The 12564-nt window shown below is 45.1% G+C and overlaps 1 protein-coding gene across 1 annotated transcript in view; it reads left to right on the top strand.

The window, feature by feature from the left end:
* The first annotated feature begins 379 nt into the window (after positions 1 to 379).
* Positions 380 to 12564, top strand: part of PIAS1 (protein inhibitor of activated STAT 1) — a 207770-nt gene continuing 195585 nt past the window's right edge. The window contains exon 1 of the mRNA XM_047074882.1: positions 380 to 584. The gene's annotated coding sequence lies outside the window, so the exon portion shown is untranslated. The remainder of the gene's footprint in view (positions 585 to 12564) is intronic.

Here is a 12564-nt window from a genome sequence, read left to right as displayed (position 1 = left end):
GGCCCTTAGCGACCGTCAAGTTCAGCCCAGATAGGGAAAGGAGCTTGTGCAAGACCCCATGGTCGGCAGGCCCTGAGCTGATGGGACCCCGCTTCACACTGCTGCATATCTGCACCCAGCACAAGGCCTTGCACATGGTTGGCTCTCAAAAATTTATGATGAATGCATGGGTGAAGGCATGAACAGACCAGCCAAACCCTGGGGACGGTTCTCCTGCCTCTCAGGCAAGGCCTTGACCTTGCCTTGCCTCTCAAAGAGCTGCTCTGACTGGGGATTGAGGCCAAACCAAGGGCCAAGCGGGCAGCTAAGCCCCTCACCAGCTTCGCCTCGGCATCCTCATCATCTCACATTGTCTGCCTTTGTGGAGAAGATGCACAGAGGAAGTTGCCCAGTGAATGGATTTGTTGAATGGGTGTGTGAATAAGATATTCTGTCCTTCTGGCTATCTCTCCACTTGGAGAGCGTGAAGGGAAGTTGTCTTCACCTGGATCTCCCTAAAGCAGGATTTGGTGGTAATTATTCGTTTAGGAGATGAGCCACGGAATTCAAGGTGAGAGAGAGGGTACGCGAGACATGGAAGGCAGGTAAGTCACCTGTTAAGGTGAATATTCTCTTAAGGGATATTTTGCTGAGCAGGTTATCCTTCTGGGCAACTGGGGCTCAGTCCCACTGGGGACCTTCTGAGGGGCCAAGAATCTGTTATCCATCAATAATTGTTCCTTAGTGACTGAGGTTTAAACCTGGGGCTATTGATTTTCTACACTCTCAGCCTGCCCCATGCTCCTGCTATTAGGGAAAGCCCTCAGGTAGAGAGAGGCAGGCTGGGAGTGCAGAAAAAGGTCTACCACAGCTGTCGGTGACCTCCAGGGTGGGCCATGGGAATCTGGGCAGGACAGTGACAGTGCCTGCTGGAGGAGTGTCTGGACGGTCATGCCCGCCCCATCACCACCAATGCAGGCTGTCTGCAGGTGCAGTGTACCCAGAAGGCAGCAAAGCTATCTGATGGGCACAGCCTGAGCCTGTGACCCTGGCCTCACCCTAGCCAGGTATCTTCCTACAAATGTTTCTGGAAGGCCCTGTTGAGTTGATGGTCCCAAGTGCTCTAAGGGGCTGGTGGATGATTATGAGAAAGGACTTCCTCCTTTTATGTGTCCTCGAGGGGGTGGGGAAGTCAGGCACCAACTGGGTGTTGATGTCTGTCACTAACTCACTGGGTGACCCTGAACAAATCACTTGGCCTCTCTGGGCCTTAGGTGGCTTATCTAATAATAATAATTGAAAGTCATTATGGCTTCAATGAGCTTCTCAGTTTATAAATGGTATTTATTCTTTGGGAGTCTCATAGCTTCCCTATAGACTCAAGGCTGGTAATCTTTTTTAATGTTTATTTATTTATTTTGAGAGAGAAAGTGCATGCAGGTGGGGGGGGTGCAGAGAGAGAGAGAGAGAGAAAGAGAGAGAGAGAGAGAGAGAGAGAGAGAGAGAGAATCCTAAGCAGTCTCCACACCCAGCAAGGACCCCAATGTGGGGCTCGATCTCATGGCCGTGAGATCATGACCTGAGCTGAAATCAAGAGTTGGGCGCTTAACCGACTGAGCCACCCGGCCCCAAGGCTGGTATTTTTAACTTTCTTTTTGAGTTGAATTTGAGGTCTAGAGAGGGCTAGTGTGATCTTAGGATAGCACAGCTAAACGTGCCAGCACAAGCTCTTTATTTTGCTCTTCCGTAGCTAACATGAACAGTCCCCCAGGGTCTGTCCTTTGCAAATTATGGTGAAGAAAATAGAGACAGCATCACATGTTGAATGACGTAATGACACCTGATGGGGAATAATCCATTACCTTTAAAAACATGTCTTTCAACCTTAGTGGTAGCATTCATTTCTCCATTCATTCATTTATTCATGGAAGAACATTTTGTGAGGCATCAGGTATGTGCCCGGTGCCATGAGAAGGGTTGGGGGTAAAGAGAGGAACCACCCATGACGCTTGCCCTCGACAAATTCACAGGTGTAGGAAGACAGACACTGAGACACAACCAGAGCAGAAAGTCCCTCAGCTGCCCCTTTAATTTGTGGAAGTTTCTTACTCTTGCAACAGCCCTTGTGGAAAAAACAAGGGGGTGGGGGGCACACATGCGGTGGGCGTTGGAACACAGGCTTTAGCAACTCACGGTTGTGTTGAGGGTCTCGAGTGCACGCAGAGTGTGCACGGGTGTGGGGGGTGTGCCAGAGCGCGTTCTCGAAGGTCTGAATCCCTCCCACCACATTCCCCATTGCGTCTCCCCAGTCGCAGGAACTTTGTAATCATAACCAGCCTGGGATTTAACCAAACACAGCATTCCACCACCCTCTGCAACCTCTTTGTTTGATCTTCCCCCGGAGACACAGGTCATGAGGAAGAGAAGGGGGAGGGGGCACGCTGCAGGGAGTGTGTGTGGAGCTTCCTCTGAATCTTCTTTTAATTCGGGAACTGAAAACAAGATGCCGGTTCCCAAAGCCTCCTGAGTTAACACCACCCTGCGTTAAAGGAGCTCAGTCACAGAGCTCCAGAGCACTGGCCACCTTGGAGGTCGCTAGTCTAACCCACTCAGGTTACAGACCCCAGAAAGGGGCAGTAGCTTCTTTGATGTCACACAGCAGAAAGGAGCATCTTTGCAGATCAGCTTAACCAGCAAATGCGCCGAGGGAGCGAGGGTGGTAATGGAGATTCATTTATGCTAGGGCGTGGATGACTGATATCATGGTGTTCTGACACCAAGAAGGAGGCTTAGGTAGTGGGGGCAGAGGAGGGGAGATCAGAAGGGCACTGGATCCTTCCAGTCAAGGTGACTGGGGCTCCGTCTGGAAGGAGGAGGGCACAGGGCTGGGAGGCGTCAGGCCCTGAAGAAAACCATGGCAGCTGCTTTGTATGTAAGCCCTGGGTCGGGTGTCTGATTTTCTCCTTCCTCTGGGAAGGAAGCCGCGAGCTTTCCAAAGTGTCAAATCACTCTTCGAGGCTAACCCTGTTGTCTTCTGGAGAGAATGTGTTTTAGATTTATTTTCAAACTGCATCTAAAGGCATCAGCAGGGTTATTCATTTCGGCTACCTGGGTTTGGTGGGTGCCTCGAGCATTCATACACAGCAGCACTTCCTTCCTCCAGCCCTGTGGGAAATGAGGTATTTCTCAGGGCGAGCTTTCCCGTTTTGTCTTGTTTTGCTTTTTGTTTTTTTTTTTTTTTAATAATTTAAGCCCCCTGCTTTATGTATCTAATCTCTTCATATTTTCAATATGAGAATAGTTCTACCGGCATTTTACGTTCTTGGAGTGTGTGGTAATGGTTGTTTATAATTTCAATTTCATTTATTCTTTTTCTTTAGTGTTTTTCATTACTTAAGAAATACATACTCATCGTAAAGCCTTCAAAAAATAGAAAAGTATATAAAGTAAAAAGTAAACATCACTTTATCACTTTCAATTGCTAAAGACACAGCACTTCTGTGTGTATCTCGGTTTCTTTTTCTCGTTTAACAGAAGAGGGATTATATACTCCATCAGTCGTTCTCAAAGGGTGGTCTTGTGAATTCCTGAAGGTCCCTGAGACCATTACAGAGGATCCACAATGCCAAAACAATGTTTAATGATAATACTAAGGCATTATTTACTTTTTTACAATTTTTTCTTTTATTTTTTAGTGTTTATTTATTTTTGAGACAGAGAGAGACAGAACACGAGTGGGGGAGGGGCAGAGAGAGAAGGAGACACAGCATTCGAAGCAGGCTCCAGGCTCTGAGCTGTCAGCCCAGAGCCCGACGCGGGGCTCAAACTCACGAACCTCGAGATCATGACCTGATCGGCAAAGTCTGAGGCTTAAGCGACTGAGCCACCCAGGCACCCCAGCTTTGTGCGTGTGTGTGTGTTTCTCCCCCCACAGTGCTGACATTGGCATTGATGTTACAAAAAGCAAAAGTTGAGTAGAGCTGCTCGTGTGTTAGATCAAGAGGTGACAGCCCCACACTCTCCTAACGGTCATTGTAACCCGTCACCCCCACACACTCGAAATAACGGAAACACCAGTTTCTTTAAGAATGTCTTTGAAAGCCGTAGAGATTATTCATTTTATTAAATTTCAACCTTGGAGTACCTGTCTTTTTAAGGTCCTGTAGAATGCCATGAGAAACACCCATGGAACACTTTCACTGCATTCCGCAGGCTATCTGGGGAGAAGGGGGTTTGCAATGAATTGTTGGACTTGCAAACTGAATTCCACTGGTTTTTTCATGGAACACCATTTTTACTTGAGGTGATGACTAAATGGTGATCTTTGGTGATTCAGATTTGGGAATTTTTCAGACATTTTCTCAAAACGGAATGAAAAGATCCTGTCCCTTCAAGGAAAACTGGCAGTGTTTATAACTAATGATGACATTCAAGCTTTCAGGCAAAAATTAGAATTTTTTACACAAGGGGCACTGGGTGGCTCAGTCGGCTAAGTGTCCAACTTCTGATTTCAGCGCAGATCATGATCTCTCAGTTCTTGAGTTGAAGCCCTGTATAGGGCCCTGAGCCAACAGTGTGGAGCCTGCTTGGGATTCTCTCCCTCCCTCCCTCTCTCTCTCTCTCTCTCTCTCTCTCTCTGCCCCTCCCTGCTCACACTCTCTCACTCTCCCTCTCTTTCAGAATAAATAAATTAACATTTTTAAAATAAAAAATAAAACCTCAGTGCAAATTTGAGCAGCAGCCTTTTGTTATTACACATAAAAGGGATTGTTCATGACATCAGCAGTTCTCAAAGGGTGCACTATGGCTTATGTCATGACCTGGACAACTTTCCAACACTTAAAGCCTTGAGTGGTGAGATGGGTGGTGATATTAACAAATGTGATTTTTGGTATTGTTAATAACATGGTCAATATTAGAGAGATCTGCATAACTCCATGAGCTGACATTTTCCAAATGACCAATGTTACAAAATCATGTGTGGGTAAAATAGTCATTCAGAGTAGAAGATAGGGGCGCCTGGGTGGCTCAGTCGGTTGGGCATTTGATTTTGGCTCAGGTCTCACAGCTCATGAGTTCGAGCCCCACGTCGGGCTCTGTGCTGACAGCTCAGAGCCTGGAGCTGCTTCAGATTCTGTGTCTCCCTCTTTCTCTGCCCCTCCCCTGATCTCTGTCTGTCTGTCTGTCTGTCTCAAGAATAAATAAACATTTAAAAAAAAGTGGAAGACAGACCAATGGATTTTATTTTATTTTATTTTTTGAGAGAGAGAGTGCATGTGACAGAAGGGAAGGGGAAGAGGGAGAGGGCAAGGAGAATCTTAAGCAGGTTCCACACCCAGCGCAGAGCCCTACATTGGACTTGATCTCACAACCATGAGATCATGACCTGAGCCAAAATCAGGAGTCCTATGCTTAACCCCCTGAGCCACCCAGGCACCCTCAAACCAATGGATTTTAATGCAACAGAATAGGAGAATCTCACTGATGGTGTTTCAGAATCCACATTACAACTAACCATTGAGAAATCACTCCTTGTTATATTTTGGTGAATTATCCAAGGAAAATATCCACGATGATCTGAAAAGGCTATTAAAATAATCTTCCGTTTTCCAATTACACATGTATATGAGGCTGGATTTTCTTCTTGTACTTCAACCAAGACAACACATCACACAGATTAAATGCAGAAGAAGCAGATCTGAGAATACAGCCGTCTTCTTTCTGTAAGGCACAGATTAAACACACGTGCAGAAGTGTGAGACAATGCCAGCCTTCTCACTAAATTATGTTTCGATATAGTTCATTTTCATAAAGAGGATATGACTCTTGTAAACATGTAATGAGTTCGTTATTGTTACTTTATTTCTTTTTAAGTTTTTATTTATTTAAGGAATCTCTACACCCAATGTGGGACTGGAACTCATGACCCCGAAATCAAGAGTCACATGCTCTCCCAACTGAGCCAGCCAGGCTCCCCTCATTGTTATTACTTTAAATAAATTATTAAGCACATTTTTTTAATGTCTCAGTTTTAATTTTCTAGTATGGTAAATACCAATAGACAGAGCTACATAACAAAAATTCTTTGGGATACCCTCGTTAATTTATAAGAATATAAAAAAGCCCGGAGGCCAAAAAGTTTGAGAACTGTTGCTGTACAGATTGTTCCATACTTGATCTTTCTTGCACGTCAGTAAACACAGGTCTGCCTCACTCCTTTTAACAATTGCATGTTTGGGGTGCCTGGGTGGCTCAGTCGGTTGAGCGACCAACTTCAGCTCAGGTCATGATGTCACGGTCCGTGAGTTTGAGCCCTGCGTCGGGCTCTGTGCTGACAGCTTTGGAGCCTGCAGCCTGCTTTGGATTCTGTGTCTCCCTCTCTCTCTGCTCCCCCCCCCACTCATGCTCTGTCTCTCTCTGTCTCAGAAATAAATACACATTAAAAAGAAAAGCAATTGCATGTTTTCTTGTAATTATTCACTTAACCCACTGCACTGTTGATGGACATTTATATTGGTTACAAATTTTCACCAGTATTTGTAATGAACAATGAATTCCTTTTGTACTTACATCTTACACGTTTGAAGGTAATTTTATAAGTCAAGTTCCTAGAATACGTGTTGAATCCAAGACATGTACATTTACAAGATTAGTAGACACTGAACAAATTATATTCTGAAAAGAATTTTAAACTTTTATCAAAAACATGCAAGTCCCCTCTTTCTTGTCTTAAATCTCAAGTATTTTACGTTTATTCCTTCTCTTCTTTTTTTTTTTTTAAGTGTTATTTATTTAAGTAATCTTTACACCCAACGTGGGACTTGAACTCATGACCCAGAGATCAAGAGTCACATGCTCTACCAACTGAGCCAGCCAGGGGCCCCACATTCCCTTCTTTTTTGACTATTTCTGCCTCAGAAGGGATTAGAGTGGGCCTACACTGAAAGCCAGAAAGAAGGATAAATTGAACAAAAGCTAGGCAAGCAGTGGCCCTGGACTGAGTAGAAGACAGGGGTGGATTTATACTAGAAATCTATATAAGAGAAAGACACTGTAGCAAAGCACTAAGTTTTGCCCTGCTCTATCAGGCAACTGGGGCAAAAAAGAAACATAGTAATTTATACATCTTGCCTTATCCAAGAGCAGGAAGTCAATGAGTACCCAGAGACAGATATCTATTCTCAATGCTCAATGCTGAATATTTCCTCACAGGGATGTTGTTTTCCCTTTTTTATCTTTAAAGTTTTGTTGCTTTGGTTTATTCTACTTTATTGGGTAGACAGTACATTTGTATGGCTTGAAAATCTAAATAATATAAAAAAGTACACACTGCAAAGTGTTACTTTCATTCCATCCCCATCCACCCTTTCCCCCTTAACCAAGAAGTACCCATGTTTATTTATCATTTCACTACTTTTCTGTAAATTCATGCACATTTTTTCATTCTCTTTCAATCACAAGAAATAACATACTTGATACACCCGTCTACATGTCCTGCATCTTGTTTTCTCCCTAAGGAAGATAATTTAGTCCAAATTGACAGGCTATACCCTCCGTGTACTGACAGAAACACTCGCGGTGCCTATTGAGGTTGTATTTCCAGATCAGACCGTGCTGTTTTGAGCAGATGCCACACGAGCAAGAACTCCGGCTGAATTTTCACACGTGGCTCCAGTAACGCTACTGGTGATCATCTTGCTTTCAGGGGTGCAAGGAAGCAAAAGGGACATGAATTTTTATAGAAGGGTCCCTGCAAGAACAAAAGCAAGGCGAGATATGGGTGTCATGCAAGGCGGTGATTACCCTGCAGCATGGATCTCTCCTTTCATGGGTCTATTTAGTCCTCAGTTTTGCAGGTCTGGAAATGCCCAGGCCCATCTCACGTTAGCCACTCTCAGAGGACACTGATGGGCATCCAAAATTAGCAATTAATTGACATTAAATGAAAGTGATTCTTGGACCCACAATTATATGGTCGACTAATCTTCGACAAAGCAGGAAAAAACATCCGATGGAAGAAAGTCTCTTGGACAAATGGTGTTGGGGAGACTGGACAGCAACATGCAGAAGAATGACACGGGCCCACTTTCTTACACCATACACAAAAATAAATTCAAAACAGATGAAAGACCTAACTGTGAGACAGGAAACTGCCAAAATCCTGGAGGAGAACACACACAGTAACCTCTTTGACCTTGGCCACAGCAACGTCTTACTAGACACATCACCAGAGGCAAGGGAAACAAAACCAAAAATGAACTCTTGGAACCTCATCAAGATAAAAACTTCTGCACAGTGAGGGAAACAATCAACAAAACTAAAAGGCAGCCTGTGGAATGGGAGAAGATGTTTGCAAAAGACATATCTAATAAAGGGTTAGTATCCAAAACCTGTAAAGAACTTATCAAACTCAACACCCCAAAAACAAGTAATCCAGTTAAGAAATAGGCAGAAAACATGAATAGACATTTTCCCAAAGAAGACATCCCGATGGCTAGCAGACATGAAACGATGCTTAACGTCACTCATCATCAGGGAAATACAAATCAAAACCATGATGAGATACCACTCACACCTGGCTAAAATTAACAACACAAGAAACAACTGTTGGCGAGGATGCGGAGAAAGGGGAACCCTCTTGTACTTTTGGGGAATGCAAACTGGTGCAGCTGCCTGGAGAACAGTACAGAAGTTCCTCAAAAAGTTAAAAATAGAACTACCCTATGATCCAGCAATTGCACTACTAGGTATTTACCCAAAGGATACAGAAATACAGATTCAAAGGGGTACATATACCCTGATATTTATAGCAGCATTATCAACAGTAGCCAAACCTTGGAAAGAGCCCAAATGTCCATCAACTGATAAAGAAGATGTGGTATATATATAATGGAATATTACTCAGCCATCAAAAGGAATGAAATCTTGCCATTTGCAATGATGTGGATGGAGCTAGAGTGTATTATGCTAAGTGAAATAGGTCAGTTAGAGAAAGACAAATACTAATATGATTTCACTCATATGTGAAATTTAAGAAACAAAACAGATAAACCTATGGGAGGGGGAAATAGAAGAGAAAGAGAGGGAAACAAACCATAAGAGGCTCTTTACGATAGAGAACAAGTTGAGGGTTGGGGCACCTGGGTGACTCAGTTAGTTGACTGTCTGACTTCAGCTCATGTCATGATCTTGTGGTTCGTGAGTTCTAGCCCCACATTGGGCTCTGTGCTGACCGCTCAGAGCCTGGAGCCTGTTTCACATTCTGTGTCTCCCCTTCTCTGCCCCATCCCTGCTCACACTCTGTCTCTGTCTCTCAAAAATGAATAAACATTAAAAATATTTAAAAACAAAAACAAATTGAGGGTTGATGGAGGGAGGTGGATGGGGGGGTAGGCAAATGGGTGATGGGTATTAAGGAGGGCACTTATGTTGAGCACTGGGTGTTATATGTAAGTAATGAATCACTAAATTCTTCTCCTGAAAACAGTATTACAACATAATGTATGTTAACTAACTAGAATTTAAATAAAAATGTGAAGGAAAAAAAAAGGAAGTGATTCTTTACATTTACTGAAATAATCACACTCATTTACTGAAATACAACTAGCTGGGATACTGCTTTCCCAGAAGGCATTTCCTACCCAGGGGAAAGAGATAATGCTGACAGATGTTTCATCCAGACCTGATCGTTTCCTTTCCCCCAACCAAGTATGTCTCTCCTTTTATCAGATAACTTGAGTCCACTGGCTTTACCATTCTCTGCACAGTATTTACCCCTCTGAGCTATCTTTTCATAGATGCCTTGGGAAACAAGCCCCCTTCTGTTAACACGCTGTCTTCAGGCAGAGCACAGCATGCTTGGGAGATTTCACCATGTTTGGTGGTCGAGTCCTCCTCAGGTTCTTCCATTATATAACCACAGTATCTTGGATGTTGTTATTGTGATCAACAGCGGTTTTAAAATATGTCCCCCGATGTTTGACTAATGTTCTCTTTAAGAGATGGATTTGCATTGCCCCCCCCCACCTTCTGCCTTGTGACTTGTTTCTTTTTTTTTTTTTAATTTTTTTTTTTAACGTTTATTTATTTTTGAGACAGAGACAGAGCATGAACAGGGGAGGGGCAGAGAGAAAGGGAGACACAGAATCAGAAGCAGGCTCCAGGCTCTGAGCCATCAGCCCAGAGCCCGGCGCGGGGCTCGAACTCACGAACCGTGAGATCGTGACCTGAGCTGAAGTCGGATGCTTAACTGACTGAGCCACCCAGGCGCCCATGACTTGTTTCTGATGAGTAGTGGTGGCAAGTGATCGATGTTGCCGAAATGCGTCAAAATGTTAATAAATATTGGTTGATTAGTAATGTTTGACTCCAGTGGGCCCCACCCCCATCAGAATTATTGGTGGTCCTGGGACAACCCTGTAGCTCAAGAATCAGGATTTTCGAGAAGAAACAGTTCTCCGGTGGACGTGGCTGTGAAGACTGGTCTAATTTGGTCACTCACTTCCTCAGCAAGCTGGGAGGGGCTCAGTTTGACACTGACCTGCCCAACAAGAAGGTCTGAATAGACTCTGAGCACAGGGGAGCCGCTGCTGGAGCCACTGGGGAAAACAGAAAAGGCCATTCCTACCTTGACCTTAGTGGAGGCCTGGGTCCCAGCCCGCAGGATGGACCGAAGGGGCCAGGATGCTGGTCCTCTCCTGGCTTCCGGAGCAACGGGAAGCCCAGTAGCCCTGCTCAGCGGTGGGAGTTCGTGTGGAAACCCTCACTGGCTCTATTCCTCCCTAGCTTCCCTGCAATAAAATCGAGCTGCCAACACAATAATAAATATAAATTATGTTTGGCTAGTGATCGTGAGTGATTTCTCGTCTTCCATTTCCCTTCACTATTAACTGCTGCTCGTCTGCTGTACACTGGGCGGCCAGAGGTCAAGGCTTGCAGCGGGGCGTGCTGCTAGGAGTCAGTCTGGGGAAGCAGCTTACTTTTATTCTTGAGGCTTTAATGCCCATGTGGGGCTCCTTTTGGGGAAAGCTGGCTACTTGAGCCCGCCACTATGGAGGAAAAGCGGGTAGCAAACCCAAGGACAGCCAGCTGTGGGTTGACCAGCAGCCCCAGAAGGACACCTGTAACTAACTGAACCCTTTAGCCCCTCTCTCTCTCGGAGTATTCGAATGTGAGTCTCAAGAGGGCTCCTTCTGCGGATGAAGCAGGGGAGGAGGCAGAAGCCTACAGAGGTGCTGAGAGAGGGTAGGGGGCAGAAGCCCACTTGCTACAGAGCAAGGCTGTAGGAATGGTAATGGCAGAGGCAGAGATTAGCTTTGTTGCCAGAGTCTGAGCAACAGAAGCCAGGGACCATTTGGCAGGGCTCCAGGCATCAGAGCTGCATGATCCCCTAAACCAAGCCCCGTTTACCTCCAGGGCTTTTTAAGGAGAGAGAGTAGGGGGCGCCTGGGTGGATCAGTCGGTTATGTGTCCGACTGCAGCTCAGGTCATGATCTCGTGGTTCGTGGGTTTGAGCCCCACATCGGGCTCTGTGCTGACAGCTCAGAGCCTGGAGCCTGTTTCAGATTCTGTGTCTCCCTCTCTGTCTGCCCCTCCCCCATCCACGCTCTGTCTCTCTCAAAAATAAATAAACGTTAAAAAAAATTTTTTTTTTTTTCAAAAAGGGGAGACAGTAGTGCTCTCGTGTAAGTGGCTGCCTAGCCTGTTTCTGTTTGCTTATTTAGCAAGGTGAACTGTGGGGAGGTAAGGAACTCAGGCTCGCCCTCACCAAAGTATCCTGACTTTCTTGACCTTGATCTTTTTAAAATGTAAGCATTTGATCTACGGAGCCTGGAATATACATTAAAATTCATGGAAGAGGAGACATATTTTTGAACTGAGGTCCTGTTTTCCAATTTCTTTTCCTTTCACTTCGGGTCTGGCAGGAGGTTTTTATATTGCCTCTCAGGTGTGGGGACCAGCCACTCTGTGGTGCTTGTAAAGAATGGAATAGCTTTTGGGAAAAAAAAAAAAAAAAAAAAAAAAGTTAAACGAAATTGCTTTCCAGGATGCTGTTGGCTTTAAAATTCCTTCTCAGGGTATCAGCTAGCATGACTCAGGTGCTCGGGCCACGGTTATGGGATTCCTGCTCATCTCTGCTCCTCAAACATTCAGTTCCACCATCTCCCTCCCTACTTCTCTCACTGCCTTCTCAGCCTGTCTTGGCTCCTCCACTCTTTCCTTTCTCCCTGTTCTTCTGGCACGATGTAATACTTCCCGGCACCAGACATTATGACACCGTGTTGATAGATAAGGAGCCCAAAGGGCTGGCATGAGGGAGGAACAGGGCTCAGTGAGGGCAGTCATTGCCAGCTGTCACTGGGGAATGGATGGAGAACATAGCTGTGGGCCCAGGAAAGCCAAAAAAGGAGGGCTTTCTAAACAGCCCCCAAAGAAATCCAGAAACCATAAAGGAAAAATGAATCTATCCAACTACACAAAATATTTTAAATTGTGAGGGGCGCCTGGGTGGCTCAGTCGGTTGGGCATCCAACTTTAGCTCAGGTCATGATCTTGCTGTCCATGAGTTTGAGCCCCGCATCGGGC

The sequence above is a fragment of the Lynx rufus genome, unplaced genomic scaffold (assembly GCF_022079265.1).
Source record: "Lynx rufus isolate CCGP_SWC_20201006 ecotype Redwood Valley unplaced genomic scaffold, mLynRuf1.p SCAF_13, whole genome shotgun sequence".
Classification (NCBI taxonomy): domain Eukaryota; kingdom Metazoa; phylum Chordata; class Mammalia; order Carnivora; family Felidae; genus Lynx; species Lynx rufus.
This window is presented reverse-complemented; position numbering and strand designations above follow the sequence as displayed.